The 27,195-nt window shown below is 38.4% G+C and overlaps 1 long non-coding RNA gene across 8 annotated transcripts in view; it reads left to right on the top strand.

Annotated features, from left to right (window-relative positions):
- Positions 1–27,195, top strand: part of LOC143436134 (uncharacterized) — a 76,457-nt gene that overhangs the window by 30,865 nt on the left and 18,397 nt on the right. For 7 of the 8 annotated variants that reach the window (XR_013106345.1, XR_013106342.1, XR_013106340.1 and 4 more), the window contains 3 exons: positions 8,678–8,918; positions 16,821–16,991; positions 20,421–24,818. This is a non-coding gene — a long non-coding RNA (uncharacterized LOC143436134). The remainder of the gene's footprint in view (positions 1–8,677; positions 8,919–16,820; positions 16,992–20,420; positions 24,819–27,195) is intronic. The other variant, XR_013106339.1, reaches the window with a different exon arrangement.

The raw sequence follows: 27,195 nt of genomic DNA, 5'->3' as shown, positions 1-27,195 counted from the left end.
GTCTGGGAAACCCCAGATAAGTGATTCCTTAAGATTGCAGTAAAATGGGTGCTGAGGAATGATCCCGGCATTTGAAAGAAATTTAGCCCCCATGAAATGATAGATTAATGAATTTGACCTGCATTTGAAAGCCGTCAAAAGGAATTGCATGGCATTAAGCTAATGAGCACACTCATATTTTGGAGGGATCTTCTACTAAAGAATGGATTGTGGGGAGAAGGCTAAATGAAGATGGATTGGCCAACAAAAAGGCTATTACAGTAATCCAGGCAAGCAACGCTTGGGGCCCATGTGTTTTTTCCACTTTTATTGTGAAATATTTTTAAATGACAAAGATTCCAAATTACAAGTTAGTAAATTCTCGGATACCCTTTATCCAGCTTCACCTAATGCCAACACCAGATAGGATCATGAGACATCTCTCAAAATGAAGACAATAACATTGGTACAATGTCGTTTACAGCATAGATTGTATTTTATTTCACAGTTTTCTCCACGGATGCCCCTTTTCTGAACTAATCTTGAACAACTCAGCATGAATAACAGCTTTTGTTTCTCTCTGTCTCTCATGACCTCGACACCCTTAAAACATCCAAATCTTCATTTGGTAGGCTGCAATTCCGAACCCTTGACTTCTCCCTTTATTTATTTCACAATGGCCTTGATTCTGGTGCTGTACACACTCCTATCTTTTTGCTACTCAGCTGCAGCAGCTTTTATCGAATTATATATTCTATAGAATTATATATTCTATAGAATTACATATTCTATAGAATGAATGCTTTTTAAATACTGACAAGTTCATAATATTTTGCAATAGATTCTTTTCTCATGAAATATACCCTAGTCATAGTTTCCCCTCCCTCTATTTCTCCTATTTCCTTCCCTCCTCCCTTTTCCCCAAGATTTCTCCCCTTCTTTCTCTCATTAGAAAAGAGCAGGCTTTTAGTAGATAACAACCAAATGTGAGAAGATAAAATATAATGAAATGAAGCAAAAACTTTCATATTGAAGTTGGACCCAGCAGGAGAAACGGAGTCCCAAGAACAGGTACAAAAGTCAGAGAACCATTCATTTTCAGAGTTAAGGGACCCATTGAAATACTAAGATAATAGCTACAATATATACACAGAGGACCTGAGGTAGGCCCTTGAAGGCCCTGTGACTTCTGCTTCAATATCTGTGAGTTCATCTCTACCTTGCTTAGTTGATTCAGAGGGACTTGTTCTCCTGTTGTCCTGCATCCCCTCTGACTTTACAATTATTCCGCTTCATCTTCTGTAGAATTTCCTGAGCTCTGAGAGGAAGGATTTGATGGAGACCCTCAGTGGAGGTCTTCATAACGTGTGGCTGTGGATCTCTGCATCTGATTCCCATCTGTAGTCAGAGGAAGCCTCTCTGATGATGACTGAATACGGCACTGATCTATGAGTATAGGCGATCATCATTAACATTCATTTTATTGATTTTTTTAGACCAGTTGTGTAGACTCAGATTTTTCAAAACCTACTTTAATCATGGTTCTTAAACTCTTCAACTTCTTTTTTAGCCTATCAAGCAAAGGCAGGGGGAAAAGATGGTTAATAGGACAAGGAGGTTTTGGACTGGTTTAGAAGTGGTTCTTTAGGGTGATTTCAATATTCATTGTCAGGACATCAATAGTCCAGTCCAATAGCAAACACCAAACATGAATCAGTAGTAGAGGCTCAGTCCAGCAGAAACTGCGAGGCTCCACTAAATAGGCACAAAACTACTGAAGTAGCAGGAAGTAACTGGAATGCCACAAAAAGTTATTTGATGTGTTTCTCTTCACAAAGTCACAAGAAGTGAAAATCAGTGAAGTGTTGGAAGGCAAGGCAATGCAAGAACATCATCTCACTGCCTGTGGGGTTCTACATATACTCTTTCCAAACATCATGCATCCTCTCAATTGTCTGCTTCAGCAAAACATCTTCTCACATGTCTGCTTCAGCAAAATACCCTCTCATAAGACAGCGTCCAAAAAAAAAAAAAATCACATGACACAGCTGAGTCTCCAATGAAACCAGAAATTTCCACTTCTCAGTTGTGTTTCGTTTTACCCTAGGTCTTTGAGCAACCGAATCTCTGGTTTTTGTTTACCGAAGCAGTGTTGAGTATGGGTGTTTTTTTTTTTTTTTTTCTTGTTGAGTAGACCTTAATTAAAATCAGACATTGGTTGGCTACTTCCACAAGTTCTATGTCATTGTCCTGGCATATTTTGTAGGCAGGACAAAATATAGGTCAAAGATTTTGTAGCTGGGTTGCTGTCCACGTCTCTTTTTTCGTAGCATGAAAAGAATCTTCTAAACAGAATAGGACACAAGGGTGAAGCCTCAATGTAGTCACCAGCTTGCCTTTACCATGTTTATGGAGCCCCAAAGTTAGATTGTGAGAGCAACATTTTTTCTTAGCATGAGCCCCAGTTATTAGGGTATTTACTTGGGACCCCCCTTGGCCAACAACTCAATTAAATACAATTTAGTCCCTTCACTGGAAACCTTGCCTGGCTCTATACGAGACTGCCAGTTTAGACACCATATCTTCTATCAGTAGGAGTCTTCATTAGGATTACTTTAATAGATTCCAGGAATTTTCCACTGTACTAGGATTCCATACTAACCCTTAAACCACCCAAATTCCAGCCATTTGTCCCAGAACTCTCCCCCTCCATCCCACCCCTGACATACATTTATTCTCTCCCTCTCCCATTTCCACCTACCCACAGTTCACCCACATTACCTAGTCTATTTCCCCGTCCCAGGGAGATCCACATGTTCCTGAACAGACCCCCTCCTCTTTACTTAACGTCTCTGCATCTACAGATCGTAGCTTTGTTATTGTTTACTTAAAAACTAAAAGCCACTTATGAGTGAATATATACCATATTTGCCTTTTGGGGTCAGGGTGATTATTTTTTGGTACCATCCATTTGCCTGTAAATTGTATAATATCATTTTTTTTAACCAGCTGAGGAATACTCCATTGTGTGAATGTACTACATTTTCTTTATTCAGTCTTCTGTTGTCTGACATGTAGGTTGTTTCCAGTTTCTAGCTATTATTAATAAAGCCTACATGAATATGTTTGAGCAGGGATTCTTATGGTAGGTGAATCTTCCTTGCATCTCTGGTATGAGACTTATTCGATCATGATGGAAGTTTTCGATGTGTACGTGGATTAAGTTTACAAGTATTTTATTGAGTATATTTGCATCTATGCCCATAAGGAATATTGGTCTGTATTTCTCTTTCTTTGTTGAGTCTTTATGTGGTTTGAGTATTAGGGTAACTGTGACCTCATAAAATGAATTGGGCCATGTTTCTTCTTTTTCTATTTTGCTGAATAATGTGGCGTATTGGCTTTAACTTTTCTTTGAAAGTCTGGTCAAATTCTGCTCTAAAGCTATCTTTCCCTGCACTATTTTGGTTAGAAGACATTTAAAGTTTGACTCTACTTCACAAGGGGTTATAGGTATCTATTGATGTTGATTGACTTTGGTAGGTGGTACATATTGAAAACAAGTTATTCTTTTAGGTTGTCCAATTTGCTGGAATACGGGTTTTAAAGTAAGTCCTGTGATTCTCTGGATTCCCACCGGGTCTTTTGTTATGCCCTTATTTTCTTGCTGATCATGTTAATTTGAATATTTTCCCTTTGTCTTTTGGTTAGCTTGGACAAAGATTTTGTTTATCTTGTTAAATTTCTCGATGAACTGTCTCTTTGTTTCATTGATTCTTTGTATTGGTCTCTTTGTTTCTATTTTATTGATTTCAGTTTGATTACTCCTTGCTATCTGCTACTCTTGGTTGTTATTATTTCGTTTTGTTCTAGAGCTTTTAGGTTTGCCTTTAGGTTTTTAGAATGGGATCTCCCTTCCCCCCTTTTTTATGTAAGCACTTATTGCTATGAACTTTGTTCTTAGTGTTGCTTTTATTGTGTCCCATAAGTGTGATTATGTTGTGTACTCTATTTCACTGAATTTTAGAATGTCTTTAATTTCCTTCTTCATTTATGTCTTGGCTCACTTTTCATTTGGTAGATAGTTATTCACTTTCTCCGAGTTTGTAAGCTTTTTGTTGTTTTTGTTGGTAGCCGGCCTTAATCTATGGCGGACTAATAGTATACAGGGAATTATTTCAATTTTCTTGTATTTCTTGGAACTTTTCTTTGTGATAGAGTATTCGGTTAAAATTCCTGTGGGGAGCTGAGAAAGTGTATTCTTTTTGTTTAGGTGGAATGGTCTGTAAATATCTGTTAGTTCCATTTGGTTTATAATGTCTGTTAGCTCCAGTATTTCTCTGTTTAGTTTTTGTCTGGATGACCTGTCCATTCACCAATGGACAGAGAGGGACTTTGAAGTCTCCCACTATCAGTGTGTGAACATCAATATGTGATTTAACTATAGAACTGTTTCTTATAGAAACTTTGGTTCCCTTGTTTCTGGGCATAGTTATTAAGAGTTGAAATGTCATCTTACCAGACTTTTCCTTTGATAAGGATGCAGTATCCTTCCCCATTGCTTTTGACAAATTTTCATTTGATATCTATTTTTATAAATATTAAAACTGCTAAACCAGCCTACTTCTTAGGTCCATTGGCTTGGAACATCTTTTTTCAAACTTTTACCCTGAGGTAATGTCTATCCTTGATGGTTCGGTGGTTTTGTGCATTAGGGGAAATTCCCAGATAATCAATAAAATTATTATATTAAAAGGCCCAAAACTCTAGCAATTTTATTTAATTGAAATGAAGATGTGTGTACATAACCACCTATGGATTCGTACATATGTACACATACATCATATAGTTGGAAATGTCAAGTTTGACAAGCTTAAAAGGATTTCAGTTTACAATAGGAAATCAACTGATATTTTAGAATTAGGTAATTAGGTCTGGACTAAAGATGCATACTTGATTGTTACTGGTTCATTAACATTGGTAGCACGTATATAAATCACTATAGGAAGATTAAAAGCTTAGAGTGCCATTTGCAAAACACTGGCCTGTGCAGAATAAGCAATATAGGAGAAAACTCCAAAAGAGCCAAGACAGTAATGACGCCACCAACTTCAAAGTCTTCCAAGGATTAACATATTAGAATGTCAAAGGTTCCAAGGGAAAGAGTAAAGGTCAATAACAATAATGGCCTTTCCAGATTTCCCTGTTCTAAGGTTGCTGATGATGACAAAAGTTTCAGTGTATCAGAAACTGAAGTTTTTTTCTGCAAAGAAAAGCAGCAGACCTAAACTAGAAACACTAAAAATGGGTTATTATTCCTAAAAGGTTGCTCTAGAAGAAAGACATGCCCTAGAGAATTACAGGATCATCATCAGAACGGCTCACTTGAAAATATTTAAAACATGGTTTGATATCTCAGGTAGTTTAAAAGAGTTATTATTATTTATTTATAAAAACTACTCTCTTGGTGTTTTAAAGTATAGTTAAATGAAATTATTAGGGAAGATCATAAGATCCAAGGTAGAGAAAACAGTGTTTACTAGACGGAAAAGGGCAGCTGAGCCGATGAATTTAAGCTCAAGCCAGGCAAAATCTCAACATGGAGAAGGGGAAGTGGGCACAAAGCCACAGTCACAGCCCCATAGGCTTCTGGGAGAAAAAGTCACTCCACTGAAAAAGAGGAGAGATGCTAGATATAACAACCACACTCCATGGCAAGTAGAAGTTGGCCAACACAAATCAGGCACAAGATGGGTTGGAGGTTTTTGTTTTATTTTGTTTTGTTTTTGCAGTTTTGTTTTGAGAGACAGAAGGAACATGAAGTTGAGAGGGTAAAAAGTGGGGGTACAGAGAGGATCTGGGAAGAACCAAGGAAAGGAACATGAGCAAAAAAATACTGAATAATAATAATAATTAATAATAATAACTGTAATAGGCCTCAGTCAGTAATTGGTAGGCAAAATGCTGTTTTTAGGGTAATGGATAACTGAATTTTTTCAATAAATGCTCTTCTTAGAATTTCTTTTAATATTATTTTATAAACTACTCTTGCTTATGGAATCAAGCAGCTGTGTCTTTGTAAAGACAGCATATGAATTCTTTCCTACAGTGCTAAACATTATACTCAGGTAGGAGTCATCATAGTGTTAAAAGGAAGGGGGGTTTTAAAGAATTCAAAATGTTAAACTGGCTTACTAGTTCACTCCTGGTCTGAAATACAAGCAACAAACATTTTGTAATTATTTTTCTACATTTTTTTTATTTTAATACAATTACATCACTTTCTACTTCTATCCCCTCTCTCTAGCCCCTCCTATATAACCCTTCAAGTTCCCTTTCAAGATCACTAATTGTTGTCATATACATATACATATATACACATATTCATATATATTCCTAACTATACAAATATAACCTGCTCAGTTTATGCGGTGTTACAAGTTTATATATTTTTAAGGCTAGCCATTTGGTACTGGATAACTAATCAGTGTGATGTTCCTTAGAGAATACTATTCCTTGAATTATCAACCTTCTTGATTTGCCTGTTATTCTTTGTGTAGGGTTGAGGCCTCATGCCCCTCATACACTTTAGCATGTAAAAGACAAAAGATTTTAATTCTTTTGGATGAAGCATTGATGCATGAGATAGTTTTCGTCTCAAAATGAGAATTGCTTGAAGAAATCAAGTACACAACACAGTTGAAAACCAAACCCTTCTACCTTTGAGGAGATAAGAAAAGGACACAGAAAGTCAGAAAATGTTAAAGCTAATTATGATTGGCATAAAGAGCTTTCCACTTAGGACTTAAGAAAAGCAATAGCTATAGTTTAACCTGAACTCACTTAAAATTCAGATAAGTGGGAGGAAACAGTTTTATCTACAAATCACTTCTATTAAATAGTTGCTAAGAGAGAGCAAACAAGTTTTCTTCAAAGATGAGACCCCAGACTGGTTAGCCAATCCCAAGAGAGAAATTCTAAAACTATCTAAACAGCACTAAATTATCTCAGTGCATTGTATTTGTAAACACACACACGCACACATACACACACATGCACATGCACACGCATGCATGTGCACACACACAAAATCATCAATTATAGTTAAAGAATGAGACACCATGAATTTGATAAGAAATGGGAAAGACATGGAAGGAACTGGATGAAGAAGATGAATCATGGAACTATACTGTTCATATATGAACATATATGTGAATAAATATATGAACATATATGTATATAAATATACTGTTCATATATGAAATCCACAAAAACTAAATGAATACATATATTCCCCTCAGAGTTGAAAGTACAAATGTGCTGAGGTGATGAGTGTCAGTCACCTCTGCCTCCTGGACCTAGGTCTTTAACCTCCCAAAGCCTCAAAAGACCAATCAAGAAGAATGATGTACTTATGCTGAGCCACCCAAAGGAATGCTTATGAGGGCTCAATTATTAATAAAAATTATGTCTTGAGATCTAAACTGGGCAAAAATTATCCATCAATGAAAGGTAGATGTTGCTTCCTATAGTGAGATAATGTCACTGGGACAGCGTCCTACTAAACTCCAAGCCCAAGGTGTTCATCTGGATGTTTGTATCATTTTCTATTTGGAGGCATTGCATCTGTGCAGTCCCCATGGACTGAATGCTCTTATACACTATGATTAAAATATGCTCCCCTTCTTTCTATACTATGTACAATTAATGAGCAGTTATGTGTAAAAAGCCACAAGTCATGACAAAGGACAAAAATATTTCTTCTATACGTGGGAGAGAAAATACCATTTAAGACATATCCTTCTGTAAATCATTAACTTTGGGGAAAAAACAAGAGCCAGAAAGGTTAACTTTTGTGGCATTTGAACTTTACTTGGCACTCATAAATTGATTCACATAGTATTAAAGTTTATGCACACGGTCAAAATTAAAAGTTGGTTTAGCATTGTGTTGGCTTATGCCTTGGAAATTGCAGGGTATTTCTTTGGAAACGCTAATGGGAACTAATAGTTTTGGGGAATTGCTTCTAAAAGCCTGGCCTCCTCCTCCTCTTCCTCTTCCTCTTCCTCTTCTTCCTCCTCCTCCTATTTCTCTTCTTCATCCTTCTCCTCCTCTTCATCCTTTATTTCTGTAGCTTCAGAAAACTCGACAATTCACTGATTGTGTCTCACTAAGTTACTTTCACAGTTACATCTATTTTCAGAAATCTTAAAAAGCACATGCTATTGTTACATTTGAAAAAAGTCAACTTGAATAATGACTCATAGAACATAATAAAACATAGCTTTGTGCCAAACAACCATAGAACAATTTTTTAACACAAGCAAACTAAATTTGGATTAATAATCCATAAAAATAAAGGGAAGGTAAACCATTACTCATGGCTTCAGGCTTTTAAACATTACATAATGGGATATAGGTTAGAATATATTGAGAGAGAATAATCTAATTTTTTTTTTAAAGAATATTCAAAGAAACATGCACAGCTTATGCTGTTTCCACTTTGATGTGAAGTAGCCCATGTGAAGACACTTGAGAAATGTTGTTTGGAATTTAAAAAGTTATTTTACTGCTATTATTTCCAAAAGTCACAAAAGAAAAGGAAACATGAAGAAATAGCCATTGTCATTAGTATCATATAATTCTTGTGGTATTTATAAAATTATAACATCTCTCTACTTACTGTCTTTATTTTTAGGTAAACTTTGCTGTTGGTAACATACTTCTGAGCATTTATTCTTATGCCAAAAAGAATATTCTATTGAAAATTAAAATTTGTTGATAATTTGTGAAGAGCATAAATGTTTATGACTACGCATGCTAGTTGCTGAAGTGCCCATCAACTACCAAGTGCAAGAATATTATTAATTCACAGAAAAATAAGCTAAACCTTACACAAGGCAATTTTTTCCATTACAGGACAAACTTGACCAGAAAATGTAAGTCGTAAATTGTTGGGAAATTTCCATTAAGTAAATAACCATGTGACAATGCGCGCGCACACACACACACACACACACACACACACACACACACATATTCTGTACTATTTTAAGATTTCTGTAAATTTTTCCAATGCTTTTATATTTGGTATTCCACTGAAGAAATATTCTTATTTTAAATGAAATGAAGGACGCAGACAGACATTGAAACAAGGAAGAAAGAGTATTATAAAGATATTGACATATCCATTGAGGATCTAGAAGCTGTGTGATTTAATTTTGGCCAAGTGAAGTCATGCATTTAGTTCTGAAAGAGGCAGTGCGGCTGGATGGGCTTGAATGAGAACAGACTCAGCTTAACGGAAGAGCAAATAATATGACTGAGTCAAGACTTGTGCCGTCAAGAAATATGGAAATAAAGAATTGATAACACAGAAAATACAAAATGTTTAGAAGCTGTTAAGCATTTGTTAAGGTAAAAGTGAGTTATAGAACATTTCACCCTAAAACAAAAGAATATACCTTTTTCTCAGCACCTCCTGGTACCTTCTCCAAAATAGACCATATAATTGGTCACAAAACAGGCCTCAACAGATACAAAAAGATTGAAATAATCCCTTGCACCCTATCAGACCGCCATGGACTAAGGTTAGTCTTTAACAATGACAAAAATAATGGAAAGCCCACATACACATGGAAACTGAACAACGCTCTACTTAAGGATGACTTGGTCAAGGAAGAAATAAAGAAAGAAATTAAAGACTTTTTAGAATTTAATGAAAAGGAGGACACATCATACCAAAACTTGTGGGACTCCATGAAAGCAGTACTAAGAGGAAAACTCATAGCTCTAAGTACCTACAAAAAGAAACTGGAGAGAGCATACATTAACAACTTGACAGCACACCTGAAAGCATTAGAACAAAAAGAAGCTAGTATACCCAAGAGGAGTAGACGGCAGGAAATAATCAAACTCAGGGCTGAAATCAACCAAGTCGAAACAAAAAGAACTATACAAAATATCAACAAAACCAGGAGCTGGTTCTTTGAGAAAATCAACAAGATAGATAAACCCTTAGCTAGACTAAACAAGGGGCACAGAGACAGTATCCAAGTTAATAAAATCAGAACTGAAAAGGGAGATATAACAACAGAAATTGAGGAAATTAAAAAAATCATCAGATCCTACTACAAAGGCCTATACTCAACAAAATTGGAAAATCTAGAAGAAATGTACAATTTTCTAGACAGGTACCAGATACCAAAGTTAAATCAGGAGCAGTTAAACCATCTAAACAGTCCTATAAACCCTAAAGAAATAGAAGAAGTCATTAAAAGTCTCTCCACCAAAAAAAGTCCAGGACCAGATGGTTTTAGTGCAGAATTCTATCAGACCTTCAAGGAAGACCTAATACCAATTCTCTTCAAGCTATTCCATCGAATAGAAACAGAAGGAACACTACCCAATTCGTTCTATGAAACTACCATTATGTTCATACCTAAACCACGGAAAGACCCAACAAAGAAAGAGAACTACAGACCAATCTAACTCTGAAGCTACACACACAGGCACCGGTACATGTCACCTGTTAGCGGACCGTCTTCTTTACTCAAGTGGTGGGAGGAAGGGCAGGGTGACTGCAGAGCAAGAGGTGGAGACTAGAACACTGTCTCTAACAATGTAAGTGGTAAACAAAGCCTTGACTGATGCATAGCTAAGGTCTCCCCCCACTTCTTACTGTATCCCAGCCCCTGCTCAACCACACACTAACCTGCCAAACAAACAGGATGTACACCAACCTTATCTCCTCTCTCTCTCCCTCTCCCTCTTCCTCCCCCTCTCCCTCTCCCTCTCCCCCTCTCCCTCTCCCTCTCTCTCCTCCCTCTCCCTCTCCCCCTCTCCTCTCTCCCTCTCCCTCTCCCTCTCCCTCTCCCTCTCCCTCTCCCTCTCCCTCTCCCTCTCCCTCTCCCTCTCCCTCTCCCTCTCCCTCTCCCTCTCCCTCTCCCTCTCCCTCTCCCTCTCCCTCTCCCTCTCCCTCTCCCTCTCCCTCTCCCTCTCCCTCTCCCTCTCCCTCTCCCTCTCCCTCTCCCTCTCCCTCTCCCTCTCCCTCTCCCTCTTCTCCCTCTCCCTCTCCTCTCTCCCTCTCCCTCTCCCTCTCCTCCCTCTCCCTCTCCCTCTCCCTCTCCCTCTCCCTCTCCTCCCTCTCCCTCTCCCTCTCCCTCTCCCTCTCCCTCTCCCTCTCCCTCTCCCTCTCCCTCTCCCTCTCCCTCTCCCTCTCCCTCTCCCTCTCCCTCTCCCTCTCCCTCTCCCTCTCCCTCTCCCTCTCCCTCTCTCTCCTCCCTCTCTCCCTCTCTCTCCTCCCTCTCTCCTCCCTCTCCCTCTCCCTCTCCCTCTCCCTCTCCCTCCCCCTCTCCCTCTCCCTCTCCCTCTCCCTCTCCCTCTCCCTCTCCCTCTCCCTCTCCCTCTCCCTCTCCCTCTCCCTCTCCCTCTCCCTCTCCCTCTCCCTCTCCCTCTCCCTCTCCCTCTCCCTCTCCCTCTCCCTCTCCCTCTCCCTCTCCCTCTCCCTCTCCCTCTCCCTCTCCCTCTCCCTCTCCCCCCCCCCCGTCTTCCCCCCTCTACCCCCTCTCCCTCTCTCTCTCTCTTCCAAACCCAATCTTGGACCAAACTCTGCAGCAGAACACCTGTGGCAGTAATCACTGTCCCCTTGTTCCCATCTCCTGTGGACCCCACAGATCATCTCCCTCTAACCTTTCTCCACCCACTTAGTGCTTTGTCCTGGAACCCAACTCCAGCAGGCACCCCTTGCTAACTTGAAGACAGCTCCTCCCAGGGCAACAAGTAGGCGAAGGCAGACCCACAACTTGCCTACTGCTCACAATGTCCAATTTCCCAACTCCATCTCTGTCACATTTTAAGGTCTGGGCAGGAAACTTAATGCGGTCTCCCTTTCCTCTTTGACTCCATCCACAACACATTACAAAGACCTCCTCCACCCTTCTTTCTCCAAAGTCGTCTTGATATTCCAGCCTCTAGCACCAGCACGCATTGCATGTGAACACCCCAGCTGAGCAGGTTAGGAAAACAGGCAACACAAAGTCATCACCCTCTTTAAAAAAAATCCAGAAAAGTAACAGAAATCAAGGAACAGAACACTTACTCAACAAAAATAAATTTAGAAATTAGCACCTGAACATATAATCATCACAAACCCGGATGCCTAGACAGCAACCTGAAACCATGATAACAGCTAAGAAAATAGGTGTCCACAAGAACACATCTATCTTACTCCGTCAGTTCCTGAACACTCCAACATAGCTGCAGCATAAGAAAAATACCTTAAAACCAGTTCTGTAACCATGAGGGAGTTCCTTAATGAGGAAATGAATCCCTTAAAGAAATCCAGGAAAACACACACACACACACACACACACACACACACAAATAGAAGGAAATAAGTAAACCTCTTAAGGAGATCAAAGAAAACACAAACAGTTGAAGGAAATTAAAAAAGAAAAAAACTGTTCAAAACCTGAAAATGGAAATAGAAATACATAAAGAAAATACAAAAAGCAGGAATTCTGGAAATAAACAATTAGGAATTTGAACAGGAACCACAACAGCAAGCTTCACCAATGGAATACAAGAGATGGAAAAGGAAATATCAGATGTTGAAGATACAATAAAAAATGGATACATAAGTCAGAGATATGATTTGACTTATACTAGAAGTGTTATATCCAAAAGTATGAAGCTAAATTCAAAATAGTCCAGACACAAGAAAATCCAGTATTCAAAAAATAATACGTAGAGAGGAAGAAGAAATCAAGCTGAAAGGCCCAGAATATTTTTAAACCAAAATTATAGAAGAAAATTTTCCTAAGCTAAAGAAGGCAATATCTATAAAGATACACAAAGTATACATGACACCAAATAGATCAGAAAAGAAACCCACCTCACCACATAATCAACAAAACTTTAAGCATACAGAAGAAAGAACTGCAGTTTCTGATGCTTAGTACTTCATAGTAAAACATCAGGGGATTTAGCAAAATAACCTGATAGTTGGAAGTCACAGGAAGAAAAAAGGAACACTTTGAAAAGTGATTTTAATCTTTATTTCTAAGTTATCTCTAAAAAGTTCTTTCTAAAAAGTTTTCTGTGTAAGTTCTTCTAAAAGTTATTCTCTCTAAAAAGTTCACCTCCAAAAGTTTCACCTCTTAAAAGTTCTGTCTTGCTGTCTATAACGTTCTCTGTGCTCTCTTCTCCTAAACTTTCTCCCTGCTTCTGTTCTTATGTAACAACAAATCCCTTGCTCCCAACACTCTTACTCCCAACACTATGCTGTGTTCCCAATGGCATGCTATATATGAAATCATTCCTAGTCTTTTGTACCTTTTATAGGAGAATAGATCACATGGCTTATCCAAACATACCCACCTCCCTCCCCCCTTTTTAAACAAAAGTTCACTAGAACGTTTTAATAATTATAATAATAAATTGAATAATAAGTTTACAACCGAGAATGTTTACATTCATATCCATCAACATTCATTATCTGTCACAAGCTCAACAGGTTCATTGAAAGTTAAAAAAAAAAACACAATTTTTGAGACTAAGTTACTAGTGAAGTTTCATTTAGATAACTCTGTCAATGTTTTATGTACTGTCCATGCACCCATATTAAATCCTTAGTTTCCTTTTTATGGTCTTTGATGAATTGTTTTATAACCTTATGGAATGTGCTCTAATTTGTAGATGCCTGCTTGCTATCTCAGAAGGAATTAAGTAGTAACACTTGAATAGTGGCAGAGTTCTCACTGCAGTTTTGACATCAGGACTTAATACCAGTCCTATCATAAAAGAGCTAAATAATTATTAATATAATTTTTGGGAATTCTTATAGAATCTTCATTAAAAATTAAGAAATTATCTATTAACCTATATAAATCACTACAAGACAGTACATCTTCATTGTGTGGAGATCTGCTCAAAAGAATAGGCTAATATCTAGTAATTGTTATATATACTTATATATATTTAATAACAGGAAATGTGTATTAATAGCAGGAATCTTTCTTAAAATGTAATTTTCTTGGCCTTGGCTAGAGAAGCAAATCTTTTAATAACAGTAACAGTCCATAAAACCAGATACTCTGAAACTAATAGAAGAGAAGATGGGGAAGACCCTTGAATACCTAGGCACAGGGGAAAAGTTCCTGAACAGAACACCAATGGCTTATGCTCTAAGATCAAGAATTGCCAAATGCAACCTCATAAAATTGTAAAGCTTCTGTAAGGCAAAGGACACTATCAATAGGACAAAATGGCAACCAATAGATTGGGAAAAGATTGTTATGAATCCTTCATCCAATAGAGGGCTAATATCCAATATATACAAAGAACTCAAGAAATTAGACTCCAGACAACCAAATAACCCTATTAAAAATGGGATACAGAGCTAAACAAAGAATTCTCAACTGAGGAAACTCAAATGGCTGAGAAGCACCTTAAGAATTGCTCAACATCCTTAGTCATCAGGAAAATACAAATCAAAACAACCCTGAGATACCACCTCACACCAGTCAGAATGGTTAAGATCAAAAACTCAGGTGATAGTAGATGCTGGCGAGGATGTGGAGAAAGAGGAATACTCCTCCATTGTTGGTGGGATTGCAAGATAGTACAACCACTCTGGAAATTAGTCTGGTGGTTCCTCAGAAAATTGGACATAGCATTACCTGAGGACCCAGCTATACCACTCCTGGGCATATACCCAGAAGATGCTCCAACATATACCAAGGACATATGCTCCACTATGTTCATAGCAGCCTTATTTCTAATAGACAGAAGCTGGAAAAAAACCAGATGTCCTTCAACGGAGGAATAGATAAAAAAAATGTGGTACATTTACACAAAGGAGTATTACTCAGCTATTAAAAATAACGAATTCGAGAAATTCTTAGGTAAATGGATGAAACTAGAAAATATCATCCTGAGTGAGATAACTCAATCACAAAAGAACACACATGGTATTTACTCACTGATAAGTGGATATTAGCCCAAAAGCTTGAAATAGCCAAGATTCAACTTACAAACCACATGAAGCTCATAAAGAAGGAAGACCAAGTGTGGATGCCTTGGTTCTACTTAGAAAGAGTAACAAAATACTCAAGGGAGCAAATATGGAGACAAAGTGTGGGACAGAAACTTAAGGAGGGGCTGTTTGGAGACCATTCCACCTGGGTATCCATCCCATGTGCAGTCACCAAATGTAGATGCTGATGTGGATGTCAGGAATTGCATGCTGACAAGAGCCTGATATAGCTGCCTCCTTAGAGGTCTGCCAGATTCTGACAATTTCAGAGGCAGATGCTCACAGCTAACCACTGATCTGATCAAGGGTTTCCAATGGAGAAGTTAGAGAGAAGACTGAAGGAGCTGAAAAGGTTTGTGGCCCCATGAGGAGAGCAACAATACCAACCAACCAGAGCTCCCTAGGGTTTAAACCACCAGCCTGGGAGCACATAGGGAGGGACCCATGACTCCAGCTGTATATGTAGGGGAGGATGGCCTTGTAGGGCATAGGTGCGAGAGGAGATCCTTGGTCCCATGAAGGCTGAACACCAAGGTGGGGGGGGGTTCGAGTGGGGGAAGGTGGGAGTAGGAGGGTAGGTGGGGATAAGCAGTAGGAGGGGGGATGGGAAAGGAGGTCCCTGGGTGGTGGTGGGGAATGGGGTAAGGGGATAAAATCTGAAATGTAAATGTAATAGCCAATAATAATAATATAAAAAAAAATATAGAGCTTTGAAATGACAAAAAAAAAAGTCCCTGGAGAAACTATCTCAGGAAGATCACCTGCTAGTTTTTAGCTTCTCTTTGCTGGCTCCTGGCACAAAGTTGAAGTAGTTTCCCAGGTAATGACCTACTATGAGCAATACTGTATGTGATACTGTTTCCTTGGTGATTTTATTTTATATTGTAAAAGAATTTTCTTTTCAGAGTTTATCAGCATCCGGTTTTGGGCTTCATGTCCATCCCTACCAGGCCAGATGTGCATAGCACCCACAATAAAATTTAATCTTTCTTGCTACTTCTTTGCAAGTTTTACTTCGCAGTACTGGTCTGATTAATTTCTCAAATAAAACTACTCTCTCCATTAAAAAGAGTCTGACTAGGAATAAAGGGAAGTCTCTCAAAAGTCTAATGCTACAGGGTTACAAGTGATATATCTTTTGCAAATCTGAGCAGTAAATTAGAGGAATATGACATTTTAAATAGTTTTTAATTTGAAACATCTGTTCCTGAAAAACAAGTTTAACTTGAAAACAGAAGCCATTTGAGCATGGATTAGGACTTGAAATATGATTTGCCACTTAAAAGCCAATGTTTATTAATTTTTTGGCACATTAAAATTAGGTTAAACATTATTTAATTAAAATTTAAAATATAATTGATGGTATTTACAATTGGATTAACACTTCTAACAACTTTTAGTTTTATAAATTATGTTACTTTAGTACATAGCCCATTACTCTGAACTTACCTTCTAAAAGAGTTAATTATTATTGTATATAATGTTTGTTTTCAAACTATTAGATTTTACTGTTTGCTGTTAATGATTGGCAAATATTTAACATGATGTTTTCTTTTTATAATTATCATTACTCAATAAATGTATACTAAAATAAATTTGTAGAAATTATGTAATCATTGATAACAAATCATATTCATCTGCTGATTTTAAACTTCATGTATAAAGTTGTAAATTATCTTTGTTGTGGTTTTACACAGTGTTAGTCATCATTTCCTACTTCTCTGCTTCTGTTTTGGCATAATGTCAAAGTCAGCATTTTCCTGTCACAAGAATGTATTAGGAAAACAGTTCTTCCTTCTAACAGGATCACAAAGCTTCAGGAGAAAAAAAAAAACCCTATCTTGTGTCTGACAATTCTGTGTTAAATGGCTCAGATGGGTTGTACTAGACCATGTTGACTGGAGTTCTGTTTCTGGGGATGACCTGAGGCAGAGTGTCCAAGGGAGTCCATGCACACAGCAAGAGGTATATACAGGTATGTAGCTGTGTCCTGGGGCTTCCTTGTATGGTGTGAGTTTGTTGTGATGTGATCTTTGTTTCTCACTGCCTGTGAGTCTTGGTTATGAGTTCCAGTAGGGAATATTCCTACAGAGAGAAAACACAAGCCGTATACTCTTAAAAGCTAAATTGACAGTGATATGGCCATTGCTTTTACTGGAAAAGGCTTTAAGGACCTAATTAAGGATTAGGTCCTAATTAAGAGGAGGCAAAAAGAAACTGCATCTCCTGTTGGTAAACTGAGAGGTTTGACTCTGTCCATAACCTTCAATAACTATGTAATTTTTACTTCTGTTTGAATCAAAACTTGGACAAATTAGAAATAATGTGTTACAGCATTTAGCAAAAAGAAATGTTGTCTAGGTTTAGATACATCTATGCAACTATTCTATCTATCTATCTATCTATCTATCTATCTATCTATCTATCTATCTGTGATGGTGTTGGGGTCCACACTAGCCCCACGTTGGGTGCCAAAATAAATGTTGCAGCCCAGGCAAAATATTGAGGCCCGGGCCGACCCACGTTTGGGTGGCCACTGTATCCCGGCCCAAGCTGCCGCTCCGATCTTCAGGTCGGGGATTCAGCAAGAGCGAGGGTGACGGCAGATTCTACCTAATGTCTGATGTGTATGAATCTCTCTCTCTCGTCTCCCTAATGTCTTCTCTCTGCTGTGTCTCCCTAATGTCTTCTATCGTCTGAATTCTGATCTGTTCTGTCTCTGCCTTTTATATGTCTCACTTCTAAGCCACGCCTCTAAGTTACACCTTTAATCATGCCCTTAGGTCTTGTCTCTAACTCTGATCTCTATAATCTCACACACCTTTAATCTTAAGGTATCTAAACCAAGATTATCAGAGTATTCTCAGCTGTTGTAGGCTATTGTAATTTAAATCTCATGTCAGGGTATATGGCTCAAGATGGCTGCAAAGCTGATAGCCGCTTTCTGCTAAAAGTCGGCCCCCAACATGATGGTTTGTATATGCTCTGCCAAGAGAGTGACACTATTAGAAGGTGTGACCTTGTTGGAGTACATGTGGCCTTGTTGGGGTAGGTGTGTCCCTGTGGCTGTGGGCTTTAAGACTCTCATCCTAACTGCCTATAAGTCAGTATTCTGCTAGCAGCCTTCATATGACAATGTAAAACCCTCAGCTCCTCCTGTAAAATGCCTGCCTGGATGCTGCCATGTTCCCACCTTGGTGATACTGGACTGAACCTCCAGAGGAACCTATAAGCCAGCCCCAATTAAATGTTGTACTCATAAGGGTTGCCTTGGTGATGGTGTCTAGTCACAGAAGTAAAACCCTAAGACACTGTCTGTCTGTCGTCTATCTATCCTCTATCTATATCTATCAGCATCTGTCATTTTTTTATTTATATATTTCTTGGTTTTAACCTATTTGGAGTTCTTGAATTAGATTCAGAACTTTAATTTGAAGTATTTCTTTTTTAAAAATTTGAAACATTTCTAGTAACTTTTTTTTCAAATACTTGTAAAAGCTGCTGTGGGTCCTCCTTTCTTCGTGAGCCTGTGTTATACCCAAGTAAGGGTGACAGGTTGGCTAACATTAGAATATATGTAAAGTAGTAGTTTTCTGTGTCTTGTAGTTAGATTAAGGTGGTAATTTGCTAAAAGTTTGATAATTTTACATAATACTCTTCTCCTTACCCCTTGTTTATAGTGGTGTTTATATACCACAGGAAGAGGAAAGATGCTCTCTCGCTCTCTCTTTCTCCTCTCTCTCTCTCTCTCTCTCTCTCTCTCTCTCTCTCAACTTCACATCCCATAAAGAATTTCAAACATTACAGTGACTTCTCAAACATCTCTCTTAACAACTGGAGTATTGAATAGTTGTTTCCTTCAGATAAAAATATACCCTTCTAGAGGGTAGAAGAAAGCTATGTGAGGTTCATTTATTCACAAATAACTTCTGAGACTTAGCTGGTGTCTCCTGTAGGTTATATGGGCTGTGACAGTTTCAAGAGGAAGAAGGTATTTCTGGTGCCATAGCTGCCTGCAAGTTGGACAAGAGGTTCTTGCAATGCAGTTCTCATGGGCTATCACCCTCTCCAGTGTGAGCCTGGTAGTAATGTTACCAGAGTCACCTACATAATGGCAGTTCAACTTACTGTTAACCAAGGTGGATTTGGACAGAATATTTACCTTGGTATGTCTTTGTTCTCTATATCCAAGGCAGGTAAAAGTAGACTCCACAGAAAGAGTAATACAGCAAAGTGTCTGTGGAAAATTATGAGAGAAATTTCTTTAGATGATAAAAATTTTTGAGACTTTTGGTTTATCGTTTTTGTCTGTCATATCTAAGTGGCTCTGTGACAGGAAGTGACAAGACAATTATCACTAAAAAAATCTAAATAGCATTGCATGCACAACAATGTTAAAACACCATATAAAGACAATAAAATCAAACAACTGTGAACAGTTTTAACATTTTGACAGGAAAAAACCCTAAGATCGTTATATCCCTTAAATAGCAGTAAATTTGTAAAAGTTAATTCTTAGTTCCTATTTTGCAATTCAATATTTAAAGCATATCCCTTCATATCCTACCTCTTTGTCTCCAACTCCAGAGCCACAGAGGCATAGAACAGACAACTATTTCTGTTTAGATTTTTTTTGTTATTATACTGTAAAGGACATAATGTTTAGGAATGCTATTTTTGTATGACAAGTGGTCATACAAAAATAACCAAGGTTTACTAAAATGACAGTAAAAGTGCCACACGTGTCTGTACATTAATGCCAAAAAGACAGGAGTGAAATTCAAGCATATTGTACTTTTTATTTTCAGAAATGAAGGATAAGGTAAAAATACAGCATCATAGTCGGCTAATAGAATCCATTCTCTATTCTAAAGCCTTAACATGTAAGCAGTTTGATTTCCCCCATACACTAGCCTTTAAACATAAAGGTGTACTCTCTTTTCCTTTTTAAATGACTTCACACTTCAGCCTCCCCATCTGTGAAATAAAGACCTGTACATTTTCCCAACTCAGAAGTCATTTTATCTAATGGCATGGTCTGTTTTGGTTCATGGTCACACTCTTGGCTTACACATCCTAGGCACAGTTTAACTCCATGTCAGCAGTATCTTTGATCTGTGATAGTCTGCAAAAGTCCATATATTAAAGGTTTTGTCATTAGATTGTGTTTTTGAGAGGTAGTAAAAACCTAGAGATGAGGCCTTTTATATCATTGATGGTAAGCTAATGAGGTAAATTGTTCATCCCAGCCATCCTCCTTTTTCTCTTCTCTCTCCTCCTCTTCTTCCTCCTCCTCTTCTTCCTCCTCCTCTTCCCTCCCCAGCCCTCTCTTCCCTTCTAGTTATGAAGTGAATAGACTTCTCACACTAGATACCTCCAATAATGATATGCTCTCTTTCCACAGACCTAAAAGCAAGAGAATCATTCTATCATGGTTTACATTCTCCAAAACTGTGAGCTAAAATCAACCTTTTATCTTTGTAAGTTAATTCTCTTGGTATTTGCTAGACTAATGAAAAATTTACCAACACATTCTTCTTGTAAATATTTCTATTAAATCAAATGCATTTGCTACCTACATAATGAAGTTAGTAATTCAATCAGAAAGTGGTTGAAGAAAACACTTTGTTTGCTAAGTTGTTATGGGAGCCCACAAGAGGTGACCACTCAGACAGTTTATAGCCAATTGAAAGTATTTATTCTAGCCAGTTGGGACCACACTCAGGTATTAGAGGTCCAAATGTACAGAATTATTTAAGACAAAACCACATTGCTGAGGTTTGGTCTTTTGCTATGTACTGTAATGTTAAGGGTGGGCCTCCAAGATCTGGGTATCCCAGAGACAAGTGAGTCTACATGTAGACCCAAGTGACACTATGTGACCTTGCCCTCAAGTTATTCCTGATTAGTGAATAAAGGTGTTGATAGCCAATAGCTGGGCAGAAGACACATAGGTGGGGTTTAGGGTTCCCAGAGTTTGAATAAGAGGAGAACCACAAGATGAAGAGAGGTGAATAGAAAAGGAAAGGTAAATGAGTCATGAAATAATGGCCATGTGGATTGACTAATTGGAATTAAGAGGAGCCTAGACAAAACATGGCAAATTATATAATGGAAATACTGGCTGGAAAATATACATAATAGCATAGAGAATATAAATATCTGCTCAGCTCTAATGCTGATTTGAGGCTTATTGTAAATATAAAGGTTGTATGTGTTCGTTATCCAAAACTTAAATAGATAATGGCAGGGTCGAAATTCCAAATTGGGATTAAATATCTTGATAACTCACTTGAAAGCTGCAGGTGGAGGTTTTGTGCAAGCAAGCAGTTTAACAGAAGCTAATATAAGCAGTTATATGGAAGGGGGCTTGGTTTCTAGACAAGCAGGCAGTTTAACAAAAATAAGTTAGCTGGGGCATGTTAACCCCAAGTTTTTAAATAGAGTTGTATAATGTTCCACAGGAGTTTCCATCAAAGATATCAAATACTAGCCTAAAACAAAGTGGCTTCAGCAAGAATATAAGATACAGAGACCACTGTACTTTCTTGCCCTATCACAAGATATTTGCATAATAGACTTCAGTATAAATTATTTACAATATGTAAATTATAAATCCTCACTGTACAATTGCTGAGTCTGGCATGGCTGTCTAAGGGAAACTGTGACACAGTTCCTGCCCCTGGAGCATCGCCAGGTTGTTGGTCCCCATGATCCTGACATGTGCTGATGACTGCTGATGGCTTGAAACTGATCTTCTTTTATTTTACTTTCAATCTGTCTTTCTGGGGAATATACTTCCCCCATTACTCAGAGGTAATCACTCCATAATAAATGAAACAGGTGAGAATCTCAGGAATGAGGAATGGAGGAGGTCATGAGGCTGTAGGGGACAAGGAACAGACCTTCCACTTGGCCCTATGAGACATAGGAAACGATCTAGACAACATAACAACAGAGGCAATAAAAACCTACATGGTTCTTTGTATAAATTGTTCATTAGGAGACTTGGCCTTGACCTTGGAATTATGAAGTGATAAATGTACTCTCTGGTCCAATGACTGCTGCATTAATTAGCCAGGGTGAACTTGGGAACATCAAGAATAGGAAGTTAAAATGGTCTCAAGAAGAAAAGGCATGAGTAGTAAAAGTAGGAATCTATAGAAAAAAGAGAAAGTGATAGATGGGTTTATTTTATAGGAGAAAGGCTTGTATATGATCTAGAAACAAAGAGCATTGGAAGGAGAGTATATGAGGCCATGGAATTGCTAGGATAGGAAACAAAGATTGGAGAATTAAAAGATGAGATATAAGCATATAAAAAGTTAATACTTCATTCTTCTGGATACTTGAAAAATTGCTTGACAATGCCTAGACAAAGATTAGAGATAGCTAGCTTCATTATTTGTATACATTTTACAACATTGTAAGAAATCATTTTAACTTTAGTAGCCTGCCATTTTTTTTCTGTTCTTACATGAAAGTAGTTACTAAAGACTGAGGCTTGCTCTCTTGTTTTATGCCTAGCAACATGTAAAATTCAAATCAAATCAAATTCAGGCAGCGCATTTCAGGAGGAGGAGGAAGACAGAGACCTGTGTTCTGCCATGCCATGGGCAGTGCTGATAGGGAAAGACACCCATAGACCTGCCCTTGGGCCCACAGCACAGGCAGGCCATGAATGTCTCTTGCTAGAGGAATCCACCCAGGTGCCCAGCATCCACATAACCAGCCTGCACCCACCATGTGTGAGTATGTGGTGGACAGATGAGAAAGGAAGAGAAGTGGAGCAACTTGAGCGTTATGGAAAGAGATGGAACTGGAGACTCAAGGGTTGTGAGTGGCCAACTCTGATATCTGGGACCATGGTAAGATCTCAGCCTGAGCTGCTGCTGAGTGCCATGTCTGGGTCCAAGACTATACAGGGACAAGGGGTCATGTCTGTGGCTCTTATTACCACTAAAGAACATGGGTCCCTGGTTAAGGCAGCTTCTGGGACCACATGAATGTCCATTATGCAAAAAATGCCCCATCCCTCACTGGCTACAATGCTTTAGAGAACTGATCCCACATCTCTCTCATCAGAGGCAGCAGAAAGGGGTCTGCAACTTGCCCAGGCAGCACAGTGTAGCTGGTCTTGGTGGAAGGGGTGTAAGTTAGCTGGCTCCAAGGGCGTGAGTGTGGGAGAGCTGACCCCACCACTGATCAGCTGTGGGTTGTTGGCATGGGTGCAGAGGTGATGTCCTCACCCTTTCGTCACCTCCAGCAGTAAAGAAAGCTTCCCACAAAGTCATGAGTGTACCCATGGGAGTGGACCCCTGCCCCTCACCAGCTGCAGCACTCAGGAGAGCACTACTGTGCTCTGTACCTCACCTGGGCAACACAGTAGGACTGGCTGAGGTAGAGGGAACGCAGGTAAGCCAGCCTCGAGGGCAAAAGCAAGGGAGAGTTGGTGCCTTGAGGTGGCCTGGGTGTAGGGCGATGCCCTTCCCTCCTCCACTTCACAATCTGCAGTAGTCAGGAGATCCGGCCCCCAAGGGCATGAAAGCAGGAGAGTTAGCTCTGCTCCTTCATGGCTGTCACACTCAGGAGAGCGGGTCCTGCACCTCACCTGGGCAACACAGTGAAGCTGGCCCTGATGGTGAAGACACAGGTGAGCCAGAGAGCAGGAGAGCTGACCCTGCTTCCTGTGGTTGACTGCATTGGGTGACCTAGCCAGAGGAGTCCTGGAGAGCTTACCCTGGTGGTGGTGATAAGGGAGAGCCGAAGTGCTGACCAGCTCAGCTACTACCCAGGCCCATGCACAAAATAGTGTGCCAATCAACTGATCTTAGTCCCTTATTCAACAAACAGGCATGTGGTCTTAACTTAGTTTTTAGTCTCCCGAGCTCCCTTTGCACTTGAATGGCCATGGCTATGCTTTTCACGCACAGCAGTGTTAAGCCTTTAATCATAGTCACCATTAGCTACTATGCTCCTCCCAATTGTGCTTATTTTTTGGACAGTTACTAAGTCTTACTCTCAAATATTAGATGTAGTCAGAGGTTGAAGGGATTTAACTCAGTCTTCTTGTGCCGACTCACATGTAGCCAATTCTCCGAGAGCAGCTTTCAAGGAATGACTCTTGGTAGAAGAAATGTGAATAGCATTCAGTGTGGGCTGAAGCTAACGTCTATGCATAAATTGTTTGGCAGATAATAACCTCTTTCAATAGAAAGGTAAGTGCTGGTCGGAGTCGGGAAATGTAAGGGATGAAAAAGTAATTTTCTGTCTTCATTTTTCCCCCTTGTCCAGCCATATGTTGAAGCTGTCATATGATTTCTATATTATCCCATGTTTGCTGTATCTTCTTTTATTTATTTTTTTAATTTGCTCATTGTGGAAAAATATCATAAGATTGGAAAAGACTTAGTAGCATAACTACACAATTTTTAAGAGACATGGACTTGGCTTTCTAAGGTGACTTTTAATTTGTCTATTTCTTACCTAAGGGTTAATGACCTCCGGAGAAAAGAGGCCCTTTGGATGTGTAGTAAATATTTGAGATTGCTGCTTCCTCAGCTTATATAAACTCTCCATATTCATTAACATCTAATTTTACGCATTCATCTTTTATTTACTGGCAACCTGGTTTTAAACGCATAATTTTATTACAGCCTTTTCCATGTCTCCCGGTTGAGAGACTTTCTCAGCTGGCATTCTGTGAGAGAACCAAATACTGCAGGAAGAAAACGAGTTTTAGTTGCTATGTTCAGTTTTCCCGTGGTGGTACAAAACCAAGGCCATTCTATATGCATAGAAGGTAAGTTAGTTGAATGCACATGATCTAAAAAATTCTTACTGCATTAGGACTTGACTTTCCTGAGAAGTTAGTTTTAGAAAAAGAGTCTGTCCAGAGAATTTCAAAAATCTTTCTTAAAAAAGAAAAGCCTCACTAAAATAGAACTGTGAGGTGGTTTTTTGTTTGTTTGTTTGTTTGGTTGGTTGGTTGGTTGTTTTTTTTTTTTTATCGATAGAAGCAGGCACATGTGAGATGTGAACTGAAGGATCTTATTTTTTTTCTTAAAATACATGTGACTTAGTCTTTTCCATTGTTATCACAGGCAGTAGTTTTAACAATAATTTTATGTGTCGAATACTAACACTGGAAACAAGTTTTATAACTACCACAACATAAAAAGATAAATATAACAATCTGTTGGGCCTAAAAATATAATCTCAGCTTGAAACTGGAACTAGAGAAGTTCACGATTAAATAATCACATATATTTAAAAGCATTTTGATCCATTCATATTTTACTTCGAACTTCTAAGAGCAAAACTATACTTATATATAATTCTTTATTTGATATTTATTTTAACTGCATAAAATCATAGCAGTTCAAAATATTTCACACCAAGCATAGCACCCTGCCACCCCAAACCACCCAGCACCTAGCATTTGTCTTCATCTTTCTCCCTTGTCTCTCTCTCTTTTCTTTCTTCTTCCTCCTTCTCTCCATTTTTCTGTTGTCCTTCTTTGCTTCTCTTTTTCCTTTTTTCTCCTCCTTTTGTTTTTTTCCTCTAGAAGAAGTATGTTAAATTACAGACTTCTTGATATGAACATATTTTAGAAAATGTGAAAGACAGAAGATTTGGCTTTTCTGTTACCAGTTAAAAAATATATAACAAAACTAAAATATCTACATATATATTTTCATGCAGTAACTAGCACATTTACATTTTTCAAAGTAGTCACACTGGACATACATATCTGAGGTATTTGGTTTAAGTTTGCTCTAGCTGCTGTTGCATTTCAGTGAATTCTAGAAGAGACTGAGATGAGGAATAGGAGAGTGGGTGTGGCCTTTTCCAGTGATTATAAGGATGGGGGAAATTTAAATAATCTACTCATTATTTTCCTAAACTGACCCTTGTAAGTCGAGGAACCATGGAATAATATTTATTCTTCTAGCAGTATCTCATTTAACATTTATAAATTGAAGTATGCCCCATTATTATTATACATATTATTCATACGATGGAAAGTTGGCATAACATCTTTAAGGTTTATCTGCTATTGGTAATGCTATCATAAAGTCTGAGTTTGTCATACACAGTTCTTTTAATATCATGTTATAAACAATAGGAAAGAGAGAGAAAAAAAATAATGCCTTCATTGGGCATCAATTGTACACCTAGCACTGTGAAAAAAATGGTTTATGGAGAGATTTTTTTTCAGTGATTTCCAAACCTATCTTTACCTATTATCACCAAATATTAGGCCACTGAAAGTATGCTTTTCTCAGTTGCTTGAAAAAATAAAAATTAAGATATGTGACTTCTACAGAAGATGATAGACTAAAATCCGTCTTCGCACAAGCGAGGGAAGGGGAGTATCAAAAAGGAAATTAGACAATATCCCAAAGAATGAGAGAGAGAAGAGCATAGGAAATCCACAAAGGAAGTAAATGAGTACCTAAAAATAGGAAAGAGTGGGAAGCAAAGATGGACAACAAAGAGAAATATAGATGCAGTTGTAAGATAGGCACAAGGAAAGCAAAACTACCTCCTGCAGCAGGTGGCTTTCTGTGATGAGAAATTCTGAGGACTAAGCCTTTAGAGTAGGCTGCTCCATAAAAGGAGCCCAAAACAAAAAGAGGAGGAGAAGGAAGAAGAGTAAGAAGAGAAAGAAGAGGAGAAGGAGGAGGAGGAGGAGAAAGAGGAGGAGGGTTCTTAAGGAGAAAGAGAGACCAATATTTCTCTGTAAAAAAATTATCTACACAAATCATAGTTAATTTGCCCTTTTCTTCTCTCATTATTCAATGCTTTCTTACTTCACAAACACAAAACACTGGAATTGATTTTGAGAATGATTATGGTAATGTATGCAAAAAACCCATAATCCATATTTTGAAAAGCTAAATAAAAGTTATTATTGCTTAACCCACGAGGCACAAAGCTTCCCACTCACATGCTCTCTGCATTACTTTATTAATAGACTTATTTCTACCCAAAAGGGGGGGAAAAGAATAGAAAAAGACCTCACAGTGACAGATACTGCAAGTCATTTCCTGTAGCTTTAAACTTTAGCCATTTAAATTACAAATTGTTCTGGGAAAAAAACTATAAATAACTGAAATTGTAGGAATGCTTGGGAAATCAGTAAATACAGAATGTTCACTTTGGGGGGCGGTTTC

Source organism: Arvicanthis niloticus, chromosome 22 (genome assembly GCF_011762505.2).
Source record: "Arvicanthis niloticus isolate mArvNil1 chromosome 22, mArvNil1.pat.X, whole genome shotgun sequence".
NCBI lineage: Eukaryota > Metazoa > Chordata > Mammalia > Rodentia > Muridae > Arvicanthis > Arvicanthis niloticus.
This window is presented reverse-complemented; position numbering and strand designations above follow the sequence as displayed.